A 24,609-nucleotide genomic window follows, 5' to 3' on the forward strand; every position below is an offset into this window, starting at 1 on the left:
ATGGGGCAGGTGCCAGCCAGCAGACCTGGACGCAGGGGGAGGGAAGGGAACAAGGAGTGGCAGCAACCACCAGCAACAGCGACCCCTCTGCACCCACCAACAACAGCGACCCCCCTAGAACAGCTGCTGCCTGTCCCCCCAGAAAAATTCCTCTTAATGAGCCCTTTCTGTTCAGGTAGCTGGAATAAGTCCTTTCTTCCTCAACTCTAATAAAAGAAGAAAAGGAAACAGCAATGTTCTAGTGAGATATGTAAAGGATTTGAAAAAAAAAAAGTGGCTTGTCCAAGGGTGTTTCTTGCGGTGCTATTCATAGCAGCCAAAAACTGGAAAGGGGCCAAGTGCCCCACAGACATGCACTTGGAGGGTGTCGATTCATAGAAAGGGGTGCCTGGAGGCAGCTGAAATCAAAACAGAATGCGAAACTCATTTCTGGCTGTTGAGATGGAAACATGTACATCATATCTATTGGGAAGTGGCAAAAGGTCATCCAAACAGTTGACATTTCATGTATTTATTATTATTATTATACTTTAAGTTCCAGGGTACATGTGCACAACATGCAGGTTTGTTACATATGTATACATGTGCCATGTTGGTGTGCTGTACCCATTAACTCGTCATTTACATTAGGTATATCTCCTAATGCTATCCCTCCCTCTTCCCCCCTCCCCACAATAGGCCCCGGTGTGTGATGTTCTCCTTCCTGTGTCCAAGTGATCTCATTGTTCAGTTCCCACCTATGAGTGAGAACATGCGGTGTTTGGTTTTCTGTTCTTGCGACAGTCTGCTGAGAATGATGGTTTCCAGCTGCATCCATGTCCCTACAAAGGACATGAACTCATCCTTTTTTATGGCTGCATAGTATTCCATGGTGTATATGTGCCACATTTTCTTAATCCAGTCTGTCTGTCACTGATGGACATTTGGGTTGATTCCAAGTCTCTGCTATTGTGAATAGTGCTGCAATAAACATACGTGTGCACGTGTCTTTATAGCAGCATGATTTATAATCCTTCGGGTATATACCCAGTAATGGGATGGCTGGGTCAAATGGTATTTCTAGTTCTAGATCCTTGAGGAATTGCCACACTGTTTCCCACAATGGTTGAACTAGTTTACAGTCCCACCAACAGTGTAAAAGTGTTCCTATTTCTCCACATTCTCTTCAGCACCTGTTGTTTCCTGACTTTTTAATGACTGCCATTCTAACTGGCATGAGATGGTATCTCATTGTGGTTTTGATTTGCATTTCTCTGATGGCGAGTGATGATGAGCATTTTTTCATGTGTCTGTTGGCTGTATGAATGTCTTCTTTTGAGAACTGTCTGTTCATATCCTCTGCCCACTTTTTGATGGGGTTGTTTTTTCTTGTAAATTTGTTTGAATTCTTTGTAGGTTCTGGATATTAGCCCTTTGTCATATGAGTAGATTGCAAAAATTTTCTCCCATTCTTTAGGTTGCCTGTTCACTATGATGGTAGTTTCTTTTGCTGTGCAGAAGCTCTTTAATTAGATCCCATTTGTGTATTTTGGCTTTTGTTGCTGTTGCTTTTGGTGTTTTATACATGAAGTCCTTGCCCATGCCTATGTCTTGAATGGTATTACCTAGGTTTTCTTCTAGGGTTTTTATGGTTTTAGGTCTAACATTTAAGTCTCTAATCCATCTTGAATTAATTTTCGTATAAGGAGTAAGGAAAGGATCCAGTTTCAGCTTTCTACTTAATGGCTAGCCAATTTTCCTAGCACCATTTATTAAATAGGGAATCCTTTCCCCATTTCTTGTTTTTGTCAGGTTTGTCAAAGATCAGATGACTGTAGATGTGTGGTATTATTTCTGAGAGCTCTGTTCTATTCCATTGGTCTGCATGTCTGTTTTGGTACCAGTACCATGCTGTTTTGGATACTGTAGCCTTGTAGTATAGTTTGAAGTCAGGTAGCGTGATGCCTCCAGTTTTGTTCTTTCGGTTTAGGATTGTATTTTTAACTCTTCCTGTAAAGTTGTGAATATAAGGGAAATTTAAATTAAATGATAGCTCTTCTTTCACAGATGGCTATAAAATGAGATGCTCAGTGCCAGGCAGCCTTGCTTCCTCTTTCTCTTTCTTTGGTGTATATCCACCAAAGTCGAGTTCCTCCATTTGGCTCTAGCTGGGTGATGCCATGAGGGCTGAATGGTGGCCCAGAGGGTATGTGTGGTGAGTCCCTGTCAGGTGAGATTAGGGTGCCCAGCTCACAACTCACCTTGCAGGCAGCCCTGCCCAGCCCTTCAAAGGTCCTGTCAACATATCAGGGTGGGAACAGGCACAGGACGTCTTGTCCCATGCGCAGAGTAACTACCTAGGTGGTTCATTCCTTGGACACTGCCATCCGACTGACCAGGCTGTTATTCTGAGTCTCTTCTTTCCCAAAGAAGAAAGTAACTAGCCGGGCGCGGTGGCTCATGCCTGTAATCCCAGCACTTTGGGAGGCCGAGGCGGGCGGATCACAAGGTCAGGAGATCGAGACCACGGTGAAACCCCGTCTCTACTAAAAATACAAAAAAAATTAGCCGGGCGCGGTTGTGGGCGCCTGTAGTCCCAGCTACTCGGGAGGCTGAGGCAGGAGAATGGCGTGAACCCGGGAGGCGGAGCTTGCAGTGAGCCGAGATCGCGCCACTGCACTCCAGCCTGGGCGACAGAGCGAGACTCCGTCTCAAAAAAAAAAAGAAAGTAACTGAAGGCCATCCCCGATCAGGCCATTCTCCTGGCAGGATGAGCCTGAAGAACCATAGGCCTGGGAGTCAGGAGGATCCCAAGCATATATTTATGGCTCACCTGGAGGGATGGTCCCCAGAGTTCATTGCTGGTGGCACCACAGATCATTCCATTACATACATACAAATTTAATCCTAAGAAGCCACCCTACGGAGTATGTGCTGTTATTTCCCCATCTTACAGATGAGGAAAGGAGGCAGAATGGGGGTCTCACCAGTGGTCGAGCAGGAACTGAACCTACTCCAGATACTACTAAGTTCCTCCAGGTGAGGGAGGAAGTATAACCCCCACTGACTGAGTCTTACCATGAGCCGCTATCTTGCTAGGCACTTCAGACCCATGGTCTAGTTGATTTTGCCCACAGTAGATGGTCCCTGCAAGATACCCGAGAATACTGAAGCTTGGAGTCATTGGGTAGCCAGTCTATGACCCATGGCAAGTAAGGGGTGTGGCTGTATTGACTCCTAAATCTGTCCTCTCTACTGTGATAGGATTTCTCAGTAGCCCTTCTGGAAGAATGACTGTGCTTCATGACATATTCCCAAAAGACCCTAACTTGAGCATTCAGTGATAGCTCTGACTCTGGGGTTGCGGGGGAGTCCCTGAGTAGTGTCTCTTTTGGGGACTGTGGGGTCATTTTGGCATCAAGTGTTGGAGAGTTCTTCTTAAGACCTTAAACAATTCATTAAGATGCTAGGAATGAATTAGGATAACCCTGTTCCCTAAAATGCTTTGGAAAGCAAAGTGTTACTGTGTAGATGTAGAGGTTTTTTTCTAAAACAACACAAATAGAGCAGAGCTGAATGGTAAGTGCACCTTCCAAAACACCCATGCTGTTTCAGGCCAGAGTCTCTGGTGGGAACTATAGGGTAGGGTGAATGGTCCACAGTCTCAGTGGAGGATTTGCACCCTTTTCCAGCCCCCACTCAGAGTTTGTGGCTTCCTGATGTGCCTTCCCTGGCCGGGGACACTTCCCCTAGGTTAAATAACCAAGCAGCCCTGCCTTATTCATGAACATTGGTATACCTGGTGCTGTGATAGCAAAAGGAACGGAGGCTTCTGTGCAGAAAGGCGACTCCATGACACTGCTCCTCTTTATAGGGTGGTTACCACATGGTATCATAGTGAACAATTATATTAGTCATGATGCTTTAAGCCGCAAGTAAAAGCAATAGTCCATGAGACAGGTGTCAGGGCATGTATCTGTAGTCTCAGTTACTCAGGGGGCTGAGGTGGGAAGATTGCTTGATACTAGGAGTTCAAGAACAGCCTGGGCAACACAGCAAGACCCTGTCTCAAAAAAACAAAAAACAAAAAACAGGAAGGATGTTTATTGACTCTCAGAATGTGAAGTCCAGGGTGGGATGGTCTGTGATGACCTCAGATGCCCATGTGTCCTCTGTTCCCCTATGTTGAAGCTCACAGGGTCAGCTTCCTCCTCAGTGGACTCTCCTTAGAGCCAGGGAGGCGGCCAGTGCACCTGAGGTTCCACGCTTTCTCATTCATAGCTCGTGTCCCACGTAAGAAAGAAAAGGAAACTCCTTTTCTAGACACCCCCAGTAAACTTCCTCCTCCTCACTCTTCTTTGGCCTGAGTTGATTCCCAGGCCCATTCCTAAGCCAACCACTATATCTCTGGGACACGGGGACAGATGACTCTGATTGCCAGGCATGGTAGAGATGAGGCAAGCTGGCTGTTCTCACTGTGCCATGCCTGACTCACTGACTCACAGTTGTGCAAACAAAATAAAATGGTGTTTGTTTTATGCCACTCTATTTGGGGTGGTTTATTATGTTGCATTAAATTTTAACTCATTACGGACAAAAGTAAGATATAAAAATCCACTAAAACAACACTATTAGGTAAGAATTATCATCCTGACTATAGCTGAGGAAGTTGAGTTACAGAGTCTGTGTAATTTATCCACAGTGCCACAACTAACAAGAAGCAAAGTTAGAATTTGAACCCAGGTCAAATTCCTGGTTCCAAAACATATGTTCTTAACTAGAACTGAATGAATGTGGAGCCCCCAACCGAATGCTCTACTAGGGCATCGTGACGAACTTCCTCCACGGGTGATGGCCTCTATACAAAGAGTCCTCATGGAGTTTTTGAGACATGCAGACATGGAGGCTCTGAGAGACAGAGCAGCTGCTAAGTGCTGTCCTCACCGACCAGTCTCTCAGAGCCCCAGCTGGGACCCTGGACTCTTGATGACTCAGACACTTAGGGCCCCTGGGCAGTTTGGAAAGTCTGCGCATCCCTCCCTGGGAAGACTCTTTCTGGAATACATCTGCCTTCATCATCGTATAGCCCCCCAAAGAGTCTGTCTCAGCCTCTCAGTGTCCTGTTGCAGAAACGTTTGTAAGGTCGTCAATGCCAACATCTTGACTGCCTCTGGACTGCTCTGCACCCACCTGCAACGCTGCAGGTAGTCGGCATTTAATCGGTGTCTGTTAACTGAATGAGTTGTCACTGATGGTCTTTAGGACAGGCTCCCCTCCCCTCCCCTCCCCTCCCCTCCCCTCCCCTCCCCTGCCCTCCCCTCCCCTTCTCTTTTCTTTTTGAGATGGACTCACTCTGTTGCCCAGGCTGGAGTGCAGTGGTGCTATCTCGGCTCACTGCAGCCTCTGCCTCCTGGGTTCAAGCAATTCTTGTGTCTCAGCCTCCCGCGTAGCTGGGATTACAGGCGCCTGCCACCGTGCCCAGCTAATTTTTGTATTTTTAGCAGAGACAGGATTTCGCCATGTTGGCCTGGCTGATCTTGAACTCCTGATCTCAAATGATCCACCCACCTCAGCCTCCTCAAATGCTGGGATTACAGGCGTGAGCCACCACACCTGGCCTAGTACAGGCTTTCTGAGTTGCATTACTTCCTTCCCCCTTATTCCTCCTCTCCTCCTTCAAAGACTCCCTGTAGACACTGGCATTCCTCTCCTGAAGGAATACTGAAGGAGTGTCACAGGGGTGATTGGGGACTCAGGTCCTCTACAGACTTGTTTCCTAGTTCTAGCAGTGGGGTGCCACCTTTTACTGTCAATAGTCTTGATCTCCTAACTCACTTCCTGCTGGATGGAAGCCCTATCTTGTTCTTTCCCAGGGACTGAGTATCTGCCATTGGACTTCCATCTATGAGCAGACCTTGCTAGCTCCTTCTGTCCACCAGGTGTCTCATCACCATGAGGGTCACTCACCTGTAGGACATCTACCTCTTTTGCACTTTTTGGATATTTTGCCTGACTGCATCGTCACTGACCCAGCTCCACCCACTCTAGGGTTGGCTCTTCACACCACCCATTTCTGCAGCCATCTGTCATGGTGCCATACCCATCCTGTGTCTCTGGTCTCCAGGAGGTCAGAATTCCCAAGCTAGCATCAGAGCCAAGTCAGTCAAACTCCCTAACAGTAGGAGGGTAAGGAGGGGTGGGTAGGTGTGAGGTTAAAATCCCTAACTTGAATAAATAAAAGACTTTAATATCTTCCTCCCATGACCCTCCCCTTCCTCCACCTTGGATTCAGGGACACACGCTTAAATAGAAATGAGATCACATTTTAGGATCCAAAAATAAACAAGAACACCTTTCCTAAAGAGGAAGAACTTTATGATACTGAAATCTAATTGCAGACTTTTGCACAAAAGACATCCCATTAGGTCATACATTTAAATAACTGGTTATATGAAAAATAATCAAATGACAAGAAATGACAGTAGAGACAGCCAGGAATAGTGGGAAGAAGGTAGAAGGGACTGGGAGTCAGACAAAGGGGGCTTCAAATGCCAGCCCTGCCTTTGATTTGTTAAGTGACCTTGAGAAGCCATGTAGCTTCCCTGAGTCTGCTTCCTCGACTATAAAACTGAGAAAACAATATTTGCCTCAAATTTATTATGAGGATTAACTGAAATATGTATATAAAGTGCCTGGTACAGTATCTAATGTAAGGTACACATAAACATATATCACGTGTTTATGCTGAAGTAGGCACTTAGAGATGGTGCTTGTTTTGAGAATGAAGAGGGAGGAGAAGAAAGAGGAGAAGATAATAACTAAGGGAAGGAGAAGAAAAAATACTGAGTTTCTCCTGGAAAAATCTGTCACATACAGTCACTCGATCTTTAAATCTGATGAGTCCTAAAAAATGACCCTGGGCTACATTTACATATAAATGAATGAGAAGGACTCTCTGCAAATTATTGTAAAATATAGTTCTCCCCTGTGCAAATGAACATCCAGACTTGGCTAACACAAGTACAAGCCCAAAGTGAATGCAAACACTCGCGTGATCGCCCTCCACCTGGATAGGGTTCCTCACTGCTGTAAGTACCAATTGTGGGATCTCTTTATCAGGTTCATCTCCAGGATTAGCTGTTCTATTTTCTGTGTAGTCTCGTACCTCATGCAGGCAGATTAATCCTCTTAAAGAATGTATGCTGACTAACTGAAGCAGCTTCTGGCTTTAACATCTTACACATTAACTGTAAGGTGCTGTCTCAAAAACATACATTCACTTGCCCTCGCACACCGTGCAGGTTATGCTAATACTAAATCCCCAGTAGCTCTAAATAATTTTTACCAATTAAAAATTTTTGTTCTTATTTTGGACTCTCCTACTAGCTCTGGAACTTTGGTTATTAAAATCATGAAGTGTATTGGGATGGAGATATATTTTATTAAGTAAAGTTTGTGCTACACTCATGGTTAATTAACTTCTAATGGGGTTAAGATGCTGAAATAACTTTTTTTTTTTTTTTTTTTTTAAAGTGGCTGGAAAGGAGCTCATGTTTTAGAGATATAACTAGGTTTGGATGCCTAGGGATTTAGAATTGCACGTCATTCCTAGGATCCTAATTCCCATGTTGCATTTATTTAGGAAGCTCCTTCTAAACTAGAGAGGCTCTCAGCTCTTCATTGCCAAAAAGGCCATCTGCTATTGGCCATGTCCTTTTGGTGGTCCATTTACCAGCCACCCCCATCCCGGATCCTTCTTTCTTGCTGGTAGAAGCTGCCCCCACAATATGGAAGTTAAAGATGCGTGATGCTCACATTTTCACCTTCCTTCCTGCTGGGGCACTGGCCTGAGACCATGTTCTAGATCCCGAAATGTGACAAGAAATCTCCTAGTGGATTCTGGCATGAGGCAAGGGAGGAGAATGTCCCCTTTGTGCCCCTGGACACAGTTATCAGGGGAACTGATGCCTGGAACTGCATCTGCATTGTGATCTTGACACTACCGGGGCAAGCATTAGGAAAAGCCACGGCCCTGAGAATGATGTGGACAGAAGTCCTGGACAAGGCTGGTAAGCTCTGCTCTGTTCCCTGCAGCCCAAAGCATCCTAATGGGTGCAGTGTTGTTTCAACTAAGATGGAGACGTCTCAGAAAGAGTTCCCCGGGGGAGGGCGCTGAGCTTGCTACATGATGGGATCTTCCAGCAGCAACATGGCCATGTGCTCTCCCTGCGCTGTGCCTCCCTCCCTCTGTGCCAGGCACTATGCTCACTGCCACAGTCTCATCTAAGCCCAGGGTCACCAGAAGGGCAGAGATTTGCTGTGGTATATATGTCCTATACTCACCCCAATCTGTTCATTATTGTCCATCCCCTCTGTCACAGCCCAACATCATCCTCACCTACCAGTCTCCTAAATGGTCTGTTGGCTCCACTGTAGCTGGATGGAGCTTCTAAAACAAAACTGGGATCACCTAATGACTTCAAATCACCCAGTGGGACAAGCAGACATCCATATGCCACAAAAAAGAACCTTCACCCTTGTTTCACATGGTCTACAAAAATGAATTACAATTGAATTATATCTCTAAGAGCCAAAACTATACAACTTCTGGAAGAAAACATAAAAGAAAGTCACTGCAGTTGGTCTAGGCAAGAATTTCTTAGACAGGACACAAAAAACAATCCAGGAAAGGACAAATTGATAATTTAACTCACAAAACAAAAAACTTCTGCTGTTTGAAAGGCACCATATAAAAAATGAAAAGAATGGGAGAAAATACTTGCAAAACATATCTCTACTAAAGGATTGATATTCAGAACATATACATAACTCTCAGAACTCAATGATAAGAAAAAAAAAAAAGATGGGCACATTATTTGAATAGACACTTTACAAAACACTGTATATGCACAGCAAATAAGCACATGAAGAAGTGCTCAACATTATTAGCCATGAAGGAAATGCAAATTAAAATCAGAACGAGATACCACACAATATTAGAAGCTGCCCCACAATATGGGGCAGAAATGAAAAAGACCAACAACAGCAAGTGTGGGGCAAGATGTAGAGCAATTGGAACACTTATACATTTTTGGTGCAGACACAAATACTATACTCACTTTGAAAATAGTTTGGCAGTTCCTGGTAAACATATACCGAGATATGACCCAGCAGTCTCTCTTTATTTACCCAAGAGAAATGAAAACTTACATTTCCAGAAAAACTTTTACCCAAATACTCATAGCAGTTTTATTCATAATTGCCCAAAACTGCATCTGCAGTTTTAGTCTAAATTTTCGCCAGCCAGAGAATGGCTGAACAAGTGGATGTACACCTACCCCAATTAAAGTATCATGCTATCTAGTCACTAAAAATGGATGATTCACAAGGGCATTACGCCAAGTTACCTACTGTGTGATTCCATTCAGATGACAATCTTGAGAGCAACACGGCTGGGCGTGGTGACTCACACCTGGAATCCCAGTACTTTGGGAGGCTGAGCAGGGAGGATTGCTTTGAGGCCGAGAGTTCAAGAATAGCCTGGGTAACACAGGGAGATCCCCACCTCTACAAAAAAAAAAAAAAAAAAAAAAAAAGATAAAAGAAAAGCAAAACCTAAGAAATGGGAGAGGATCAGTTGCCTGGAGTAGGGAGGGGGACTGACAAGGAGCATGAGAAAACTTTTTGGGGTCAAAACTCTTTGTATTAATGTCTTTACTGGTTCCACAACTATATACCTTTCCAAACTCCACAAAATGCACATTAAAAAAGGATAAATTTTCTGGTCAGCAAATTATACCTAAGTAACCAGCCTGAACAAACACCCTTCTGTGAGCCTCTGCTCTGGTTATAAAGACATTTTGATCCAAGCAACTTCAGAAAAGAAGAGTTGATATTAAGACAATATAAGGAAAATGGGGCCAGGTGCGGCAACTCACACTTGTAATCCCAGCACTCTGGGAGGCTGAGGCAGGTGGATTACCTGAGGTTAGGAGTTCAAGACCAGCCTGGCCAACATGGTGAAACCCTGTCTGTACTACAAATATAAAAAATTAGCTGGGCATAGTGGCGCATGCCTGTAATCCCAGCTACTCGGGAGGCTGAGACATGAGAATTGCTTGAACCTGGGAGGTGGAGGTTGCAGTGAGCGGAGATTGCGCCACTGCACTCTAGCCTAGGCGACAGTGCCAGACTCTGTCCCTACAGCCCTCAACCCCCCACCAAAAACAAAACAAAACAAAACAAAACAACGGAAAATGGAATTTTATGGACGTTCAAAACAATAGCTGTACCAGCCTGGGTCCAGACAGACAGGAGGCACGAGGGCATCTATTTGGGTCTTTGTACTTCACACCATCCTTATGCTGATCCCAACTAGCTGTTCCTCACCTGGTCTCCATTGTGCAGATCCCACCAGTACCTCAGGTTCAGAATCCCAGGTGCAGGCTTCTGATTGGTTGGGTCATCCTTCCGCCCACTGGCCAACCTACCTACAGAATGGGAATCTTTGGGCCAAGTGTCATCCTTGACCAATTTAATTGGTACTTAGGAATCAAGGAAAACCAGGGTTGTGGGGAACCTCTAGACAGAGCAGAGCTAGCTGGGGGGCACTGTGCTGGTAGGCGCCATAACAGACAGATCTGGAGCTCTCATCACTATATATGAATAAGCCTATGCTTGACAAATACGTATAAACGGTTAAATATAAATCTGACAAATAAGTCCCTTCTTACCCCTCCAGCTTGGTGTCTTGTCAAAACTCTAACCCTAGACCCAGCAGCAACATTCTGTGACTAAATGCAACTACTTGGTACTGCGCCCTGAGGGAGTCAGACCACGGGTTTGGTCTGAGAAACACGCCTGTCCCTCAATCCCAAAGGCCTTTTCTTTAGTTCTCTTTGCCTAACTTACCATCTTCGATGTTCCAGGGTTCCATGGGGGCAACCACTGGGAAGCCTTCCTTGAATGCCGTCAGGATCCCCACCTCGACTCCAGGGTGGCCTGTCCCTCTCGTTTAGGTTTGGAATACTGGTGTGCATGTAGATCGTGCAGGAGTCTATTAAAAATGGGCCTAGCACAGCGGCTCACGCCTGTAATCCCAGGACTTTGGGAGGGAGAGGCAGGTGGATCATGAGGTCAGGAGATCGAGACCATCCTGGCTAACATGGTGAAACCCAGTCTCTACTAAAACAATACAAAACAATTAGCTGGGCGTGGTGGCGGGCACCTGTAGTCCCAGCTACTCAGGAGGCTGAGGCAGGAGAATGATGTGAACCTGGGAGGCGGAGCTTGCAGTGAGCTGAGATCGAGCCACTGCACTCCAGGCTGGGCGACAGAGCGAGATTCCACCTCAAAAAAAAAAAAAAGAAAGAAATGCAGATCAACCCTGGAGGTGTGAACTCTCCAGGGCTTGGGTGGGCCCAGGGATCTGTAGCACAAGCAGGCTCCTCAGGTATTCTGGGGCAGGCGCTATGATTATATTATTACTATACGCTACCCCCTGCCCATTGCAGGGGTGGGCAGGCGGCTGCTTCCAGACACGTGCTCGCATGTCTGCATGGGCCACATGGGATGGTGGCTGGGCTGTGAGACTAGCAGTGGCTCATGAGAGCAGAGGCGAGGGCCATTGCTGCTCAAAGCAGTTAGCTGTCAGGGTGCCATTCACCCTACTTTCCCTTTGCCAAGGTTACTGGCAATGTTTGAGGCAGTGCCCAGGTCTCAGAGGCTCCTGAGAAATTAATTCACAGGACACTATTCCCCAGTAATGACAATTCACTTAGTGCCCTCTCTGTCCCAGGCACTCCCCCTGCTGGAAGGACACTAGTGAAGGGGCACACAGTTGCCACAGTCACCATGCTTACAGTCAACAGGGGAAGACAGATGTTAATCAATTCATTACTAATTAAAAATTAGAGTCTATCAGATTCTCTCCTTTCAGCTGAAGGAGCCTTCTAGCTCATGTTTAGATAATTGAATTTCTCACTATCACGGAATCCTGTGTCCTGACACCTAATTCTAGCTTATATGTTTCCCCTTGGGGAAGTGCTTGAACTACAAGCCTCCCTGCCTTGCCCAGTAGGCTGGGCTCTCCAGGATAACATATAGGCTGCATGGCTAGATTCCACTGTGGCTGCCACTCTGTTGAGAGGGAGCATAGTGTGTGGGCAGGGGCATTTGGAGTTTGGGGGAAGGGAAAGCTATAAGATACAATCTGTATACAGGATTGGCTCATCCAGGATCACTGCACAGAGGACAGCTGCAGCTTCTGCAGCCACAAGAGTGACAAGTTCATGAACTTGCATCAGAAAGTGGCCCCGAATGGGTTCTGCCCACTGATGTCTACAGAGAGCCAGGAAATGTAGGGAATGAGGGCCTGTCCTAGGAATTCTAGAGACCTATGCCAGCAGGAAAACACTTGAGGACATTTATCTTGATCACTTCTCTGTGAATAGTAATGTCTGAAAACCCATACATTTTGAGACAACTAAATGCAATACCTGACTCTAGACCTCAATAGCAGATCTTACAACAAAGAGAAAGAAATACTATGGAAGACATCGTTGGATCAACTGGCTAAACCGGAATATGGACCCAGATTGGATACAAGTATTTTATCAATATAAATTTACGAATTTGGTGACTATTGTGGTTATGTACAATAGTATCTCTATTCTTAGGAAAGACACATCAGTGTATTTAGGGGTAAAGGGGCCATGGTGTATGGAATTTACCCATAAGTGATTCTGAAAGAACATTATGTCCATGTATCAAGGAACTTTTGAAACCTCTATTAAAACCTCCTTGCCTATCAGGCTATCTGACTGGTGTAGGCATGGATTGCTGATTGGACCTTCAGCAAAAGCTAGAAGGTTCAAAGCTGATGCGTTTGTGAGAAGTTGGCTCAAACCGAGTTTCCTCTTCTTTAATTTTCTTTTGAGTCCTTTGTCTGCAACAGGAGTCCTCTGTGCTCCTTTCTTCTAGGAATCTAAAATCCTTTGACATCATCCTCTCTTGATTTTCATCTCATGTGTTTCTGAGCTTGGACCAATAGGCAAAAATTTTAGGGAAGTCTGTTTCAGTTACAGGGAAGGATGACCTTTCCATGAGTAACATCTGTCTAAGATGGAGTAACTCCTGCTAGAAGCAGGAGCTATAAAAAGGGACCTACAAGGGGCTTTGGCACAATACTGTACATGGCTTCCAATCCTTGCTCTGCACTTACCAGCTACTTGACCTTCAGCAAGTTACTTAACCTCTCCAAGATTCAGTTTCCCAGTCCATACAGTGGGACTCTAACAGTGACGACCTAGAGGGCCACAGTGGGGGTTACATGCAAGGATTCATGAAGGTTTTGAACAAATTGCATGCTCTATGAAGGCAAGATATCGTCGTAGCTGCGTTTCGAACACCAAGACCCAGGAAAAGACATAATTATCGTTATGCTATGTGTATTATAGTTTTGACTCGGTAGAGATATTAAGAATCACACTAATGACAATGGCTTCCGTCAATTGGGGGCGAGGGGAGTATTTTTCGCAGTCACTTTATGTTCCCAGTATGACCTCATTTAATCCCCAGGACACCAACCCTCAGGCGGGCGTTACTAGCCCATCGTAAAGATAAGGACACCAGGCTCGGCAGCATTAAGAAAAAATGAAGGGCCTCTCACTCCACCCGCACTCGGATACTTATACGCAGATGGGGCAAACTGAGGCTCAGAGAGGTGAGGCCCCAGACCTGGCTGGCAGTGAGCAAACCCAGGTTTCCTTTTCTCAGGCCGGTTCCCTTCAGCCCACGACAGAGTCCGGGGCAGCCCCAGCTCTTCCGTCCCGTCCTGCTGCGCCCAGGATAAAGGATCTGGACTGCGCAGTTACTATTTTGTGCGTTTCAAATAGTTCGCTTACAAATTGTCTTTCGGGACAGGTCCAATTTGTCTTTCACCGGCGAAGCCGCCTGAGCCGCGGCGGTCGTGGTCCCGCGCCCGAGTCCCGAGGAGAGAAGGAGGAGGAGGAGGAGGAGGGGCCCTGCTCAGTAGCCCGGGGCAAAAGCCTCCGGGAGCGTCTGGCCCCCAGGCCGCCCGGCCCGCGCCCCCGAGCCACGCCCTGCGCCCAGGCCCCGGCTCCTCCCGCGCTGGCGGCCGCCGAGCGGTCCGGGCGGTGGCGGCGGGAGGAGGAGCAGGAAAAGTGGCCGGGGGAGGAGGCGGAGGCGGAGGCGGCGGCGGCAGAGGCGGGGAGGGCGGGCGGGGCCGGGCGAGTTTAAAGCCCATCGAGGGGGTGGGGAGGCCGGGAGGAGGCAGAGAGGGAAACGAGCTGCGGCCGGGTGGGCTCGGTGCTCGGAGACCCGGTGGAGCCCAAAGTTTCCGCGCAGCCCCCGGGTGGCGGCAGCGCAGGCGGCACGGGGCGCCCGGGACAGTCTTGCGCGCCGCCCTCGCCCCGTGGGGACCCGCGCCCGCCGCTGGTCGCGCCGAGTGTCTCCGGCAGCCACGCGGAGGCGGCGGGGAGCCGCGCGCGGCAGGTACGGAGTTGGGCGGGGAGCGCGGCGGCAAGTTACTTTGTGGTCGGCGTCCCCGCGGGGCCCGGGACGGCCAGGCGGGTCCCCGCGCCGTCATTGTCTGAGCCCTGGGCGGCCGCGGCCAGGGACGCCGGGCCCCGCGGAGGCGCGGCGGGCGGAAGGGCGTCGCCTCCGGGCCGGGGGCTCCGGCGCCCCGGGCCCGCAGCGGGCGGCGCTCGGAGGCGGGACTGGGGCTGCGGGCGCGCGGCGGAGGCGGAGGCAGCCGGGCCCCCCGCCGGGCTCTCCCCGCTGCGTTCCCGACCCCTGGGGGGAGGTGTGGAGCCCAAGCGGTGCATTCTTGAACCATCTTGTCAGACGCCGGCGATTCGCGGGCTGTGGCGGGGGCTGCGGTCAAGGCCGCGCTCCTGGGGGCCGTCGCCTGCGAGGGTGGGCGCCCAGGCGTCCCTGCAGTCCCGGGTGCTTCGGCTGCGCGGCGGGACCGCGGCGCGCGCGCCCGGGCGTCCGGGACAGTGGTACCAGACACTCCCAAGTCCCAAGCCGGCCCAACTTCGGACGGAGAACCTTTTTTTTTGGGGGGGGGGGGGGTTCTGTTGGTGACCCGTTACCCGCCGCTGGGGCCTAACACCAAGTTGAGGGCTCGCGGATTAGCCGCCCGCCAGCCGTGGAAATGTGATAAGAGCGGTACCGTTTGCAGAAGGAAATTTCTGATGCAACTCTCCGCCTTTGCTGATTGCCTCTCCAAAAGCCTGCCTGACGACTGCCCTGGAGCATGTGCGTTATGGAAATTAGGGTATCCTTTACTTTTTATTGTGTGCGTCTTTTCTTGGGATTGGAAGTAACGCGAACTTTTTATGGTTTGCTTTCACCGAAACGTTGGTAATGTAAGAGAGCCACAGGTGATTTTTACACGGTCCTGGATCTTTACAATGCGTTTGAAAGAATATTTTCTTGCAAACTTGGTGCCGTTTCTTTCATTCAAGAGATTGGGGGGGGGGGGGAAGACCAAAACAAGGAACGCTCGTGCGTAAATATGCGTTATTGCACAACTTTCTCGTTGCTGCTGTTTAAAAGGCCAGGCCTAGAACACTTTGTTTCTGAAAATGCTGATTCAGCCGTTTGGAGCCCCCGAGTTTCAGAAATGGTGGTCTATTTAAAGTTTGAGGCAGTTTTACCAAGAACACATGTTGTTAGCGCAGCAACCGGAGTTGACTAGGGTTTACAACACAATGCTGGCAATATTTTAACGAGCTGACCCCGAGTTTCTCTCTTTCCAGGAGGGAAAGAGAATCAAGAGTTTCTACAGCAGTGGGACTTCTGGCTGTGACAGCGGTGAAGTGTCTTTTAGGAGAGTATTTTAAGTAAAAGTGCTAAAAACCAAATATGTTTCCAGAAATGATTCTAGATGTCTAGGTTTTTCTCTTAAAAAATCAAAAGTCTAGGATCACTGCACATAATATTTGAGTTTTACTGGGAGCATTTGAAGGAGAAGGGCAACACAGGCCAATCCCCAGATTACAGGGAGGGAATTTGAGGACAGAGTTACACGCCCAGCAGGCATTGCTCCTGTAACTGAGAAGTGTAGCGACTGATACTTCTGTAGCATTTCACAGTTTACAAGGCACTTTCAAAAGCCTTGTTGCTTTTAATCCCCTCTACAACCTCCTGATCCCCATTTTACAGGTCTGAAAACCAAGGCTCAGGAGGTTAATTGGCATGCCCGAGGTCATACTGTCAGCAAGTGACTAAAGCTGTCACTAGAACCTAAGCTTTGGATCATTTTAGTCTTGTGTTTTATTTGCAAAAGTACATCCACCTCTGAAAGGGAAGTGGCATGGGTCAGGTATATATAGCCTGCCAGTCATACATTCAGAGAATGATGATTGCCTGGTCTGGGGGCTCCCAGACTTCAAGGTTAATGCCATGTTACCAGAGCATTCTAGATGTTTCCTTTTAGTTCATTCACTTTTTACATTTAAATACACGTTTATTGTGGGAAGAAAGTTTGATATCCATGAAGTCATGAGTTTTGATGTGGTAGTTATGTTTACTGTAATTAAAATAGAAAAGCTATGTATCCCTAAAGTTATCTATTGCACATTACCTGTTTGGTCACTTTTGGGGCAGCGTTGGCCCACTCAAAATGCTTTTCATTTATGGATCAGGAACCCAGAGCTGGGCAGGTTCATGCCAGCTACTTGTCCAGAGCTTTGTATGGTGATGGCCACCAGGATTGGGACCCAGGGCAGCCCTGGCCCAGTTTCAAGGGCTATGTCTATGTCTACTCAGCCTCCAGTAGGAGAAGAGAGCAGAGTCAGACTCGAAGAGTTAGCTCAGAACTTGATTTTGGTGATCTCTCTGGGTACAGACTATAGAATGTATAGAAATCAAACTCCAGCTTGAACAAAGTCATCTGTTGTGCCTTCAGCTTCATCTTAGAGCTGTAGAAACTCTTGGTTGGTGTATCTGGTAAAACCTAATGCTTTAAAGGTGGCATAATTTAAGGAATGGAACCTATTTCCTTGGAATTCTGTCCAACTCTTAACTGCAAGGGGAAGAGAAATCTACAGGATGGTAGAATGTATTTGAGCTTGTATCTAGGGTTAGGTTGCCAGCCTGTCAGAGCTCAGAGCTAACTGCAGGGGATTTTGGTCCTGCTTCCTGGAGGGGAAGCCTGTGCCTTTGCTCCGTAATCCCCGTGTCTGTTTCTCAGTTTATTAAACCAACGTGGCATTGCATGGCTCATGAGGAGAACATATTTGCCTTGTCTTTCATTTAAGTAATCAGTCGTTCAAAGTTTAAATAAACTTTTTTTTTTTTTTTCCCCTGGTAGTGGAGACTTTTAACCTGTGCTATTTTATTTTTTATATAACTGTAGAAGTACAGAAATATGGGAGATTATGGAAGAAATTGAGGTCGTCCAACTACTTGGTGGGTGAGGCTTGGCAGACAGGTACTTTGGAGTTCTAGGGACCACTTTCAGAGTTTGCATACTATTAGGGGGTATAACTGGTCTGATCCATTCAGCCACTGGTTGGTATTTAATTTGTGTGAATATTTTAGCTGCACACTTTTAGGGAGCTGTATCTGTTCTCACTCCTTCTTCCTCTTGGCTGGGACACCTTTGCATCGGACTCCCACCCTCAACCTGGACCACTTCTGAACTGATCTCTGAGGAATGAGCTTACCTGAACGTTTGTCTTCGGGAGAGTTTTGTCCAGGCTCCTGGTGATCACAGGGAGATAAAAGCAGGCAAAGCTTAAAACCACCCGCTTACTTGTGGAAAGGCAGGCTGATGGCTCTTCTTTAATAATGGATTGAAAAATGGTGTGATTGTCCTTTGAGATGGCAACAGAAAAAGCCATTTCCTGGGGTTATTAAAAATAATCTCAGAGGTAGAAATGAGTGGTTGTGACTTTTTTGCTTTTAGGATACAGTGACTCTAAGGAGATTTTTTCTTTTCCCCTTTATTAGAATATTCATATTTTTGAACCATCTACTTTACGTATGGATTTTGGGGGAGATTCTTCTTGTCTTTTCAGATCCCTGATTTGAGGAGCTTGTTATTTGGGCAGGACCCAGCAATAGGGTGGACTTTTTGTTGTTAACGTCAAGCCCGAGAATGGGCGCTGGGGAGGAATAACCCCTCCTACCATACTGCTTCTTTTCTGCTCTGTTTGACCAGGGCAGCGGCCAGCAGTGACGTTTCCACCAGGCATACTGCCTCAGTTGACTCCTGGTTGTACCACTTACTAGTTTGGCCAGTCTGAACAAGTGAACCAACCTGATCCGTTAAAATGGAAGCGATAGGCGTGTTTATCCCCACGGCTTGTTGGGAAGGTAGCATGAGGTGTGACGTGTGTGACTGGCACGGTGCAGAGCTCATGCAGTCTTTACATCTGTAGGCACTTTGCTGTCAGCCTTGTCTTAGAGCAGTTTGCGGACTTGATCATCCTGCTTGCTATTAATTTATAAGGTTGGTTAGAAAGGGGACTTGGCTTTTGTATTTTTGTCTTCCAGTGCTTTGTACATGCTAGTTGCACAAAATCTTGTTTGAATTTATCTGAATGTTCTTTGAGCCACAGTCAGTGCTCCGAAGAATCCTTTTGTTGACTATGTTTAGCGTGACAGTTTGAACTCCTCACAGGTAGAATTCTAAGAGCAAAGGTAGCTGGTGTACTGCAGACTTCATTTGGCTGCAAACCATTTGAATCAGATAATAGTGAATAGCAGGTGTCAAAAATTGGTTTCCTTCAACCAGGAGCAAAAGTTGTGAAGACCCCTGTAGCGCGCAAGCTCTGATGGGCAGCAGCATTGTGTGTGGAGACAGATCTCTGGCCTCCAGGCCTGTGGAGCCTGTGGCATTTGTCTTCAGGCCCCCACGGTTGGTGTCTGGACTCTTACAGAGGCACTTATCCCAGCTGGGACTGAAATGACTGTGGACAGCTTATCCTGGTCAGGCTGATGTGCCCATGGGATGTGGCTCCGAGCTGTATCCACGGCTGTGCTAGTGGGCAGTCCTGCTTCTCCCTAAAGTTCTTGAAAGGTTTTGAATTAGGTAAATGGAACTGGGCATGAACAGCGGCAGTCTTGCCTATTAACATGGGGTTCCTAAACTAGTTGGCACAGAAAGGGCTTTGGTGTGTGTTGGTCCTCATCATTGTGTCATTAAGGTCACTGGAGCTAATGTGGGGTTGGGGGCTGGGATCCTCATGTGCTGTGTCAGTGCAGGTGGCACTGCGTTGGGGACTGCTGTCTGTCTGGTCCTGTCTGTGAGCTGTCAGGGGTCTCACTCTGGGAGCTCCGAGGGGACGTCTGAGCAATAGAGGACCACGAGGGACAGCTGAAGACCCACTTTCTACCTTCTCTTGTCCTTTCACATGGGATTCAAGGGTCAGGAACCTCCAAGGCTGCTCACTGCAAGCTACCTGGGCCCCCCTGAGACGGCAGGTCCCCACTTCTCTGACGTGCAGGGCCTTTAGTTTACTTATTTGATGTTTAACTTTCATCCCTGGGAGTATTTAGGCAGTGACTTCCAACCTTTTGTAAGTGAAGAATCCCCTTTAGTATAAAAACCTTTATAATACCACATATCTCATAGTAATAATTTTTGGATTCCTTGCTTTCAGAAGCTACCATGAATTGAGTAATTTTTAAATTAAGAAGTTTGTGCCATAGCCTCCTGCCCAGGGACAGTGCCTGGTGCTGGGCCTGGGGCCCTGCTTGGGATTGCTGTTCCTAGAGAGTCTTCACATCCTGTGGGAAGTTGAGCTGCCTGGGTCATGTTCAGTGCCCTCTAATTGTCCCATATGGGCTGGTTTAAGCCAGAGGCCACCTTGCCCGCCTGTCTTTTCACCCCGGCCACACCATCCTGGCCCAGGACAGGCTGTAGGGGTGTTACCTGAGCTTCCAGGCATCTGTTCTAGGGTACTGCCCTCTCTCTTCTGAAGAAAATTGCGTGCATGTCACAGAATCCCCTCCAGAGAGGAGAACATTGAGTGTCTTGGCCTGCGATCCTAGTGAGGTGATGGAGCGACACAGGAGTATAAGGCAGGAGGGCTTCCTGGCGTCATTGTCGCCTCATCTCTCCATCGCAGGCTTCCGTGGCCTTCTCCCCACCTGGGCCTGCAAGGTAGTGAGTGGACACAGGCTGTCCCTGTCCTGGCCTGCCGTCTCTGCCCAGGGCACTGTCCCCCTGCTGTCCTTGTCTGTCCATATCACACAGTGTTTCTGTTCTCTTCATCTGAAGGGTCACCTGGTTTCCTAATTCCTCAACACCCAGAGCAAACTATTTTAAAATTTAGTTTGATTTTTAAAATCAGAGTGATATGTAGACATAGTTTAAAGACAAAATAATTCCCCAGAAGTAACTTATCAGCAGATTTTTTTTCTGTCTGTACCTCCATATTTCTGAAGAGGTGTAGACAATATTGCGATTCCTGGCAACCTACTCCTCTTCCTCCTCCTGCTCTCCAGAGTCCCGTTTTCATGTGATTCTTTGATTTCAAACTCCGTGGAAGGTGAGGATGGTGCCCTTTGCCTCATCCCCACCCTACACTCACTCTTCTCGTCTACCCATCGTCTCTTCTGGTCCATTCGGCTCCATCAGTATGCAGCGTTGGGATGGTCCGCTAATGCTGCTCATAGCTGAGCCATGTAGTATACTGTGATAACTGTGATTTTCTCCTAGGACATTTTTTCTCCTGGAGTTGTTTTTACCTAGTTTTTAAAATGTACTTATCATTCTTCCCTCCAAACTTACAGAGTTGTGTGAATCTCCTTTCCAAGGCCTAAGGTTATCTGCAGTTTTATCTTTGGAAGCAGTTGCTCATGTGCCTTTCTGCGTGCAGCAGGCTGGGTTGCTCTGAGGCTCCCTGCAGAGCTGTTATCTTGGAGTCTTTCTTCATTGTCCCTGGAATGCGCCTTTGCCTTTCTCTTAGATCTCATGATTTTTCTTCTTGGTTTATTTCCAAAATTTGATGGAGTACTTTCTATAGAGGCTTCCAAAAAGTGGTGTACAAGATGTGAACTTTTTGAGACCTTGTCTGTCTGGGAAAATGTCCATCTTCTACTTTCACAATTTACAGTTTGTCTGAATATGGATTTCTAAATTAAAGATAGTTTTCCCTAAAAAATTTAGAGGCTTCCATTGCCTTTAGGCAGAATGGGGTTGAGAAAGAAGCTCTTCTGATTCTCGATTCTGTATATGAAAGCATACCAGAGTGGTTTTTTGTTTGTTTGTTTTCATTTTGTCATGTCTGGATGCTTGTGGGATATTCTCTGTGCCTTTGTTCTGAAGTTCCTTGAAGATGCGTCTTGTTGGGTCCACACTTTGTGTGTGGGGTATGTTGAGGGCCCATTCAAGCTGGAATCTCAGATCTTTCTGGTCCTGGACATGTTTTTGAATTAATTCTTTCATTTCTTTTCTTCCATTTTCCTCTTCTCTCTTTCTAGGATGACAGTTTTTTGGTTTTTAGCCACCTGGATTGGTTCTCTGTATTTTTGATCTAATAGTCTGTGTCTGTTGTGTTGTTTTTAGGTTTTGGGATGTGTCCTTTTTTTAACCTTTCTATTGGATTTTGTTTCTATTTTCATTTTGAATTTCTTAGGTTCTCTCTCTCTCTTTCTCTCTCTCTCTATATGTATATGTATATTCTTTTTTAAAAATAGACTTTAGAGCAGTTTTAGGTTTACAGCAAAACTGAAGGGAAAGTCCAGAGACTTCCTCCATACCCTCTGCCCCACACACGCACAGCCTCTCCCTCTACTGGGAATCCTGTACATTTGTTACAGTTGACTATTGACACATTATTGACATTCAAAGTGAGTATTCTTTTTTTAATGGCATAATACTCTTATTTCGTTGATACATCTGTCTCATTTTTAGATATTAATTTTTAAAAACTTTTTCTGTATCATTTCTTCTCTCCCATTTGTAAGTGAGCTCTTCCTGACACTTCCAATTGATTTTTTTGGTTTGGACTCTATGTTTCCCATTTCCAGAGGTGAATGGTAGTTCTCATTCCTGAGACTTTCTGGACTTCCACTGAGTATATCATCAGGCTTCATCTCCACTTTCCAGCTTAGCCTTCATCTCTTTTGCCTTTGCTGTTAGTTACTTCTTGACCACTGGCTTTTATGCCTTTTCAAAGATTCTATTCTTGTCCTAGTAAAGCAAAATGTGTGTCCCATCAGCCATTCATTGAAGGTCTGGCTTTTCAGGGTTCCTTGTCCATCATTAGATCATTTCTTTCTTGCTCTTCCCACCTCCAAGAACAGCTGCTTTGAGCTGGGACCTCTGGCATTTTGTAATAAGAGGGGAGTGAGCCAGGGAATCCCTCTGTCCTGCACAACCTGTTGTTCTAGCCCAGGAGACCGCAGGGTACGTGGGATGTTCAGGCAAAGGAGTTCACCATCCAGGCTGGGAGCTGCCAGGCAGGGAGGCAGAGGAACACCAGAGCCACCATTGCGAGGTTGACTGCAGAGGTGGATGAAGCCACTGTGTCAGACCGCAGAAAAGCCTCATATCTGGAGTCTGGAAGGAACGCTGAGTTCTCCCAGTCAGTAACCTGCTCTGGACTTTGGATGAGTTACGTAATTTCTCCGTGCTTTGGTTTCTCCCCGAATCTCAGGGTTCGATTCTGTGCTTCCATCTCCCATTCTGTGCCTTGTGATGTTCACTGTGACATCTTCACTGAGGGGTGCGCAGTTAGAGTTAAAAGTGCTAACACCTTCAATGTTTCTTGCAGTAGCCAGGCCATGTGTGGTCAGCCAGACTGTGAGAAAGCCTTGTGTTACCCTTCATGTTGTGTTGAAAACTCTGCTCTTGGCTGCTGTCAGAACCAGCCTTAATTCTGCTTTTGTTTGATTGACTTAAACATATTGGAATTTTGTGGTCATGACCACCATGGAGCCTCTCCTTTCTGGGGTGCATATCTGTAGTTTCTCCAGCCTCCTCCTCCGGTGCCCTTCAGGGACCTGACCTGGCCTCCGAGCATTTGGACTAGGGTAGCTTTTCTACTCTTTGAACCCCAGGCTGAGATGGGGTTTTCCCAGCGCCCTGCCCCTTAGCGTGTGTGAATGCAGTATAGGATCTCAGTTTCAGAATCCATTGTCCACTGTTGATTGTTACGTTCTTACTGCCATCTACAACGTCCAGCTTTTCCTGCCATGTTGTCTGCTAGAGGGGAGTAGAAAATCTTACTGCTTACTGTGGCCTTGTAAACGGCAGTGAGTATCTCCAAACCTTCTGTTTTGCTTCCATCGTTTCAGGCTCGTGGGTATGTCTGTGGTGCGTGTGTGTGTGGTGGGGGGAGTATGTGTGTGTGTGGGATGTGGGGGGGTGTGTGGTGTATGTGTGTGGTGTGTATGTACGTGTGTGAGTGGGGTGGGTGTGTGGGATGTGTGTGGTGTGGTGTGTGGGGTGTGTGGTGTGTGTGGTGTGTGGGGTGTGTGTGTGTGGGTGTGAGGTGTGGGGTGTGTATGTGTGTGAAGTGACTAGCACATAGCAGATGCTTGGTAATGTATAGGATCTGTTCTTTCCCTCGCTGACTCTCAGTTTAAATGGAACCCTACTTTGTCCTCGATGTTCAGTAACGTTATGCCTGTGGCTTCCAGAAAGAGCCTCTCCCTTCCTGGTTCTTGCTCTGACATTTTGGGGAGAGGGGTGAGACGACAGTGATCCTGGAAGAGTGGAACTGGCCGGCCCTGCAGGTGGAACGTTGCTCGTGCAGGCGGCATATCTGACTTGCCGCGGCCGCGATGTCCCCCGCCCGGCTCCGAATGCGGCGTAGCGGGTAGACATGGAGGGCTTTCGGCATCGTGAGAGTGGCCAGTGTGCGCGTCCTTGCCCATCAGGCGGGGGGGCTGTGGGGGAGGAGAGGAGGCAGTGGAGGGAACAAGGGGTTCTTCAGGGTTGCCATGAGAACCAGGGATCCGGGGATTGGGCAGCAGAGGGCCCCCGCCGGGCGTTGGGGCGTGGCCGCGTCACATGGGTTTGGTCCTGGGATTCCTGTTGTGCTTCAGGACCGGGCGCCGCTCCGTCGTCCTCTCGCTCTTCAGGAGCGCCCGGTCCCTCGGAGACTAAATATTGCGGCCGGGCGGCAGCCGGCTCCGCGGAGGGGCCTCCGGGCACCTGCGCGGTGATGGCGCTGGGAGCCCCCGGGCACGCTCGGGCGGTGGCGCGGCATCCCACCCTCGCCCGGATGGCGTCGCCAGAGGCGGCGTTGGCCCGCTTTTCGTGCTAGCGCATTCGCCTGGCGCGCGGTGGCCCCGGGGCCCCGGGTCGGTTTTCTGCGCCGCAGGCCCCTGGCCGGGGCGGAGCCGTGGAGGACCAGCCCGGCCCGGCTCCGAGCGCTGTCCATGCGGAGCGCTGTCCACGCGCCGGGCACTGCGGGGGCCGGGCCCCGAAGCCCTCCCCGGGCCGGCCGCGCGCACGCAGCGACCCCGTGCGGCCAGTGCTGCCGCCCGCTCTCCAGGTACTCAGGTGGGCTCCGCCGCGAGCGCTGGGCGGTGGGCGGTGGGTGGTGGGCGGTGGGTGGTGGGCGCGTGCCGTGTCGGCGGGTGGGGCAGCCTGCGCGGGCTGCAGAGGCCCCAGCCGCTGCGGGGAGGGCCCGGGAGGGA

At 48.2% G+C, this 24,609-nt stretch overlaps 1 protein-coding gene and 1 long non-coding RNA gene across 54 annotated transcripts in view; one reads left to right on the forward strand and one right to left on the reverse strand.

The window, feature by feature from the left end:
- Positions 1-495: 495 nt before the first annotated feature.
- LOC123572375 (uncharacterized) lies at positions 496-14,134 on the reverse strand. 9 transcript variants are annotated; one of them, XR_012432459.1, is made up of 7 exons: positions 13,884-14,134; positions 10,891-11,328; positions 10,369-10,469; positions 9,391-9,546; positions 3,779-4,042; positions 2,337-2,525; positions 496-1,989 (listed from the first exon to the last, which is right to left on the reverse strand). It is a non-coding gene; the product is annotated as an uncharacterized lncRNA (long non-coding RNA). The 9 variants fall into 9 exon arrangements; XR_012432458.1 differs by having other exon boundaries at positions 9,387-9,546; XR_012432464.1 differs by lacking the exon at positions 3,779-4,042.
- Positions 14,135-14,263: 129 nt separating this feature from the next.
- GRB10 (growth factor receptor bound protein 10) overlaps positions 14,264-24,609 on the forward strand; it is a 203,955-nt gene continuing 193,609 nt past the window's right edge. For 23 of the 45 annotated variants that reach the window (XM_074034979.1, XM_045389134.3, XM_074034977.1 and 20 more), the window contains exon 1: positions 14,264-14,493. The gene's annotated coding sequence lies outside the window, so the exon portion shown is untranslated. Of the gene's footprint in view, positions 14,494-23,991; positions 24,473-24,609 lie in introns of those variants that run through there. The other 22 variants (XM_074034980.1, XM_074034992.1, XM_074034966.1 and 19 more) reach the window with 2 other exon arrangements.

The sequence above is a fragment of the Macaca fascicularis genome, chromosome 3 (assembly GCF_037993035.2).
Source record: "Macaca fascicularis isolate 582-1 chromosome 3, T2T-MFA8v1.1".
NCBI classification, from domain to species: domain Eukaryota; kingdom Metazoa; phylum Chordata; class Mammalia; order Primates; family Cercopithecidae; genus Macaca; species Macaca fascicularis.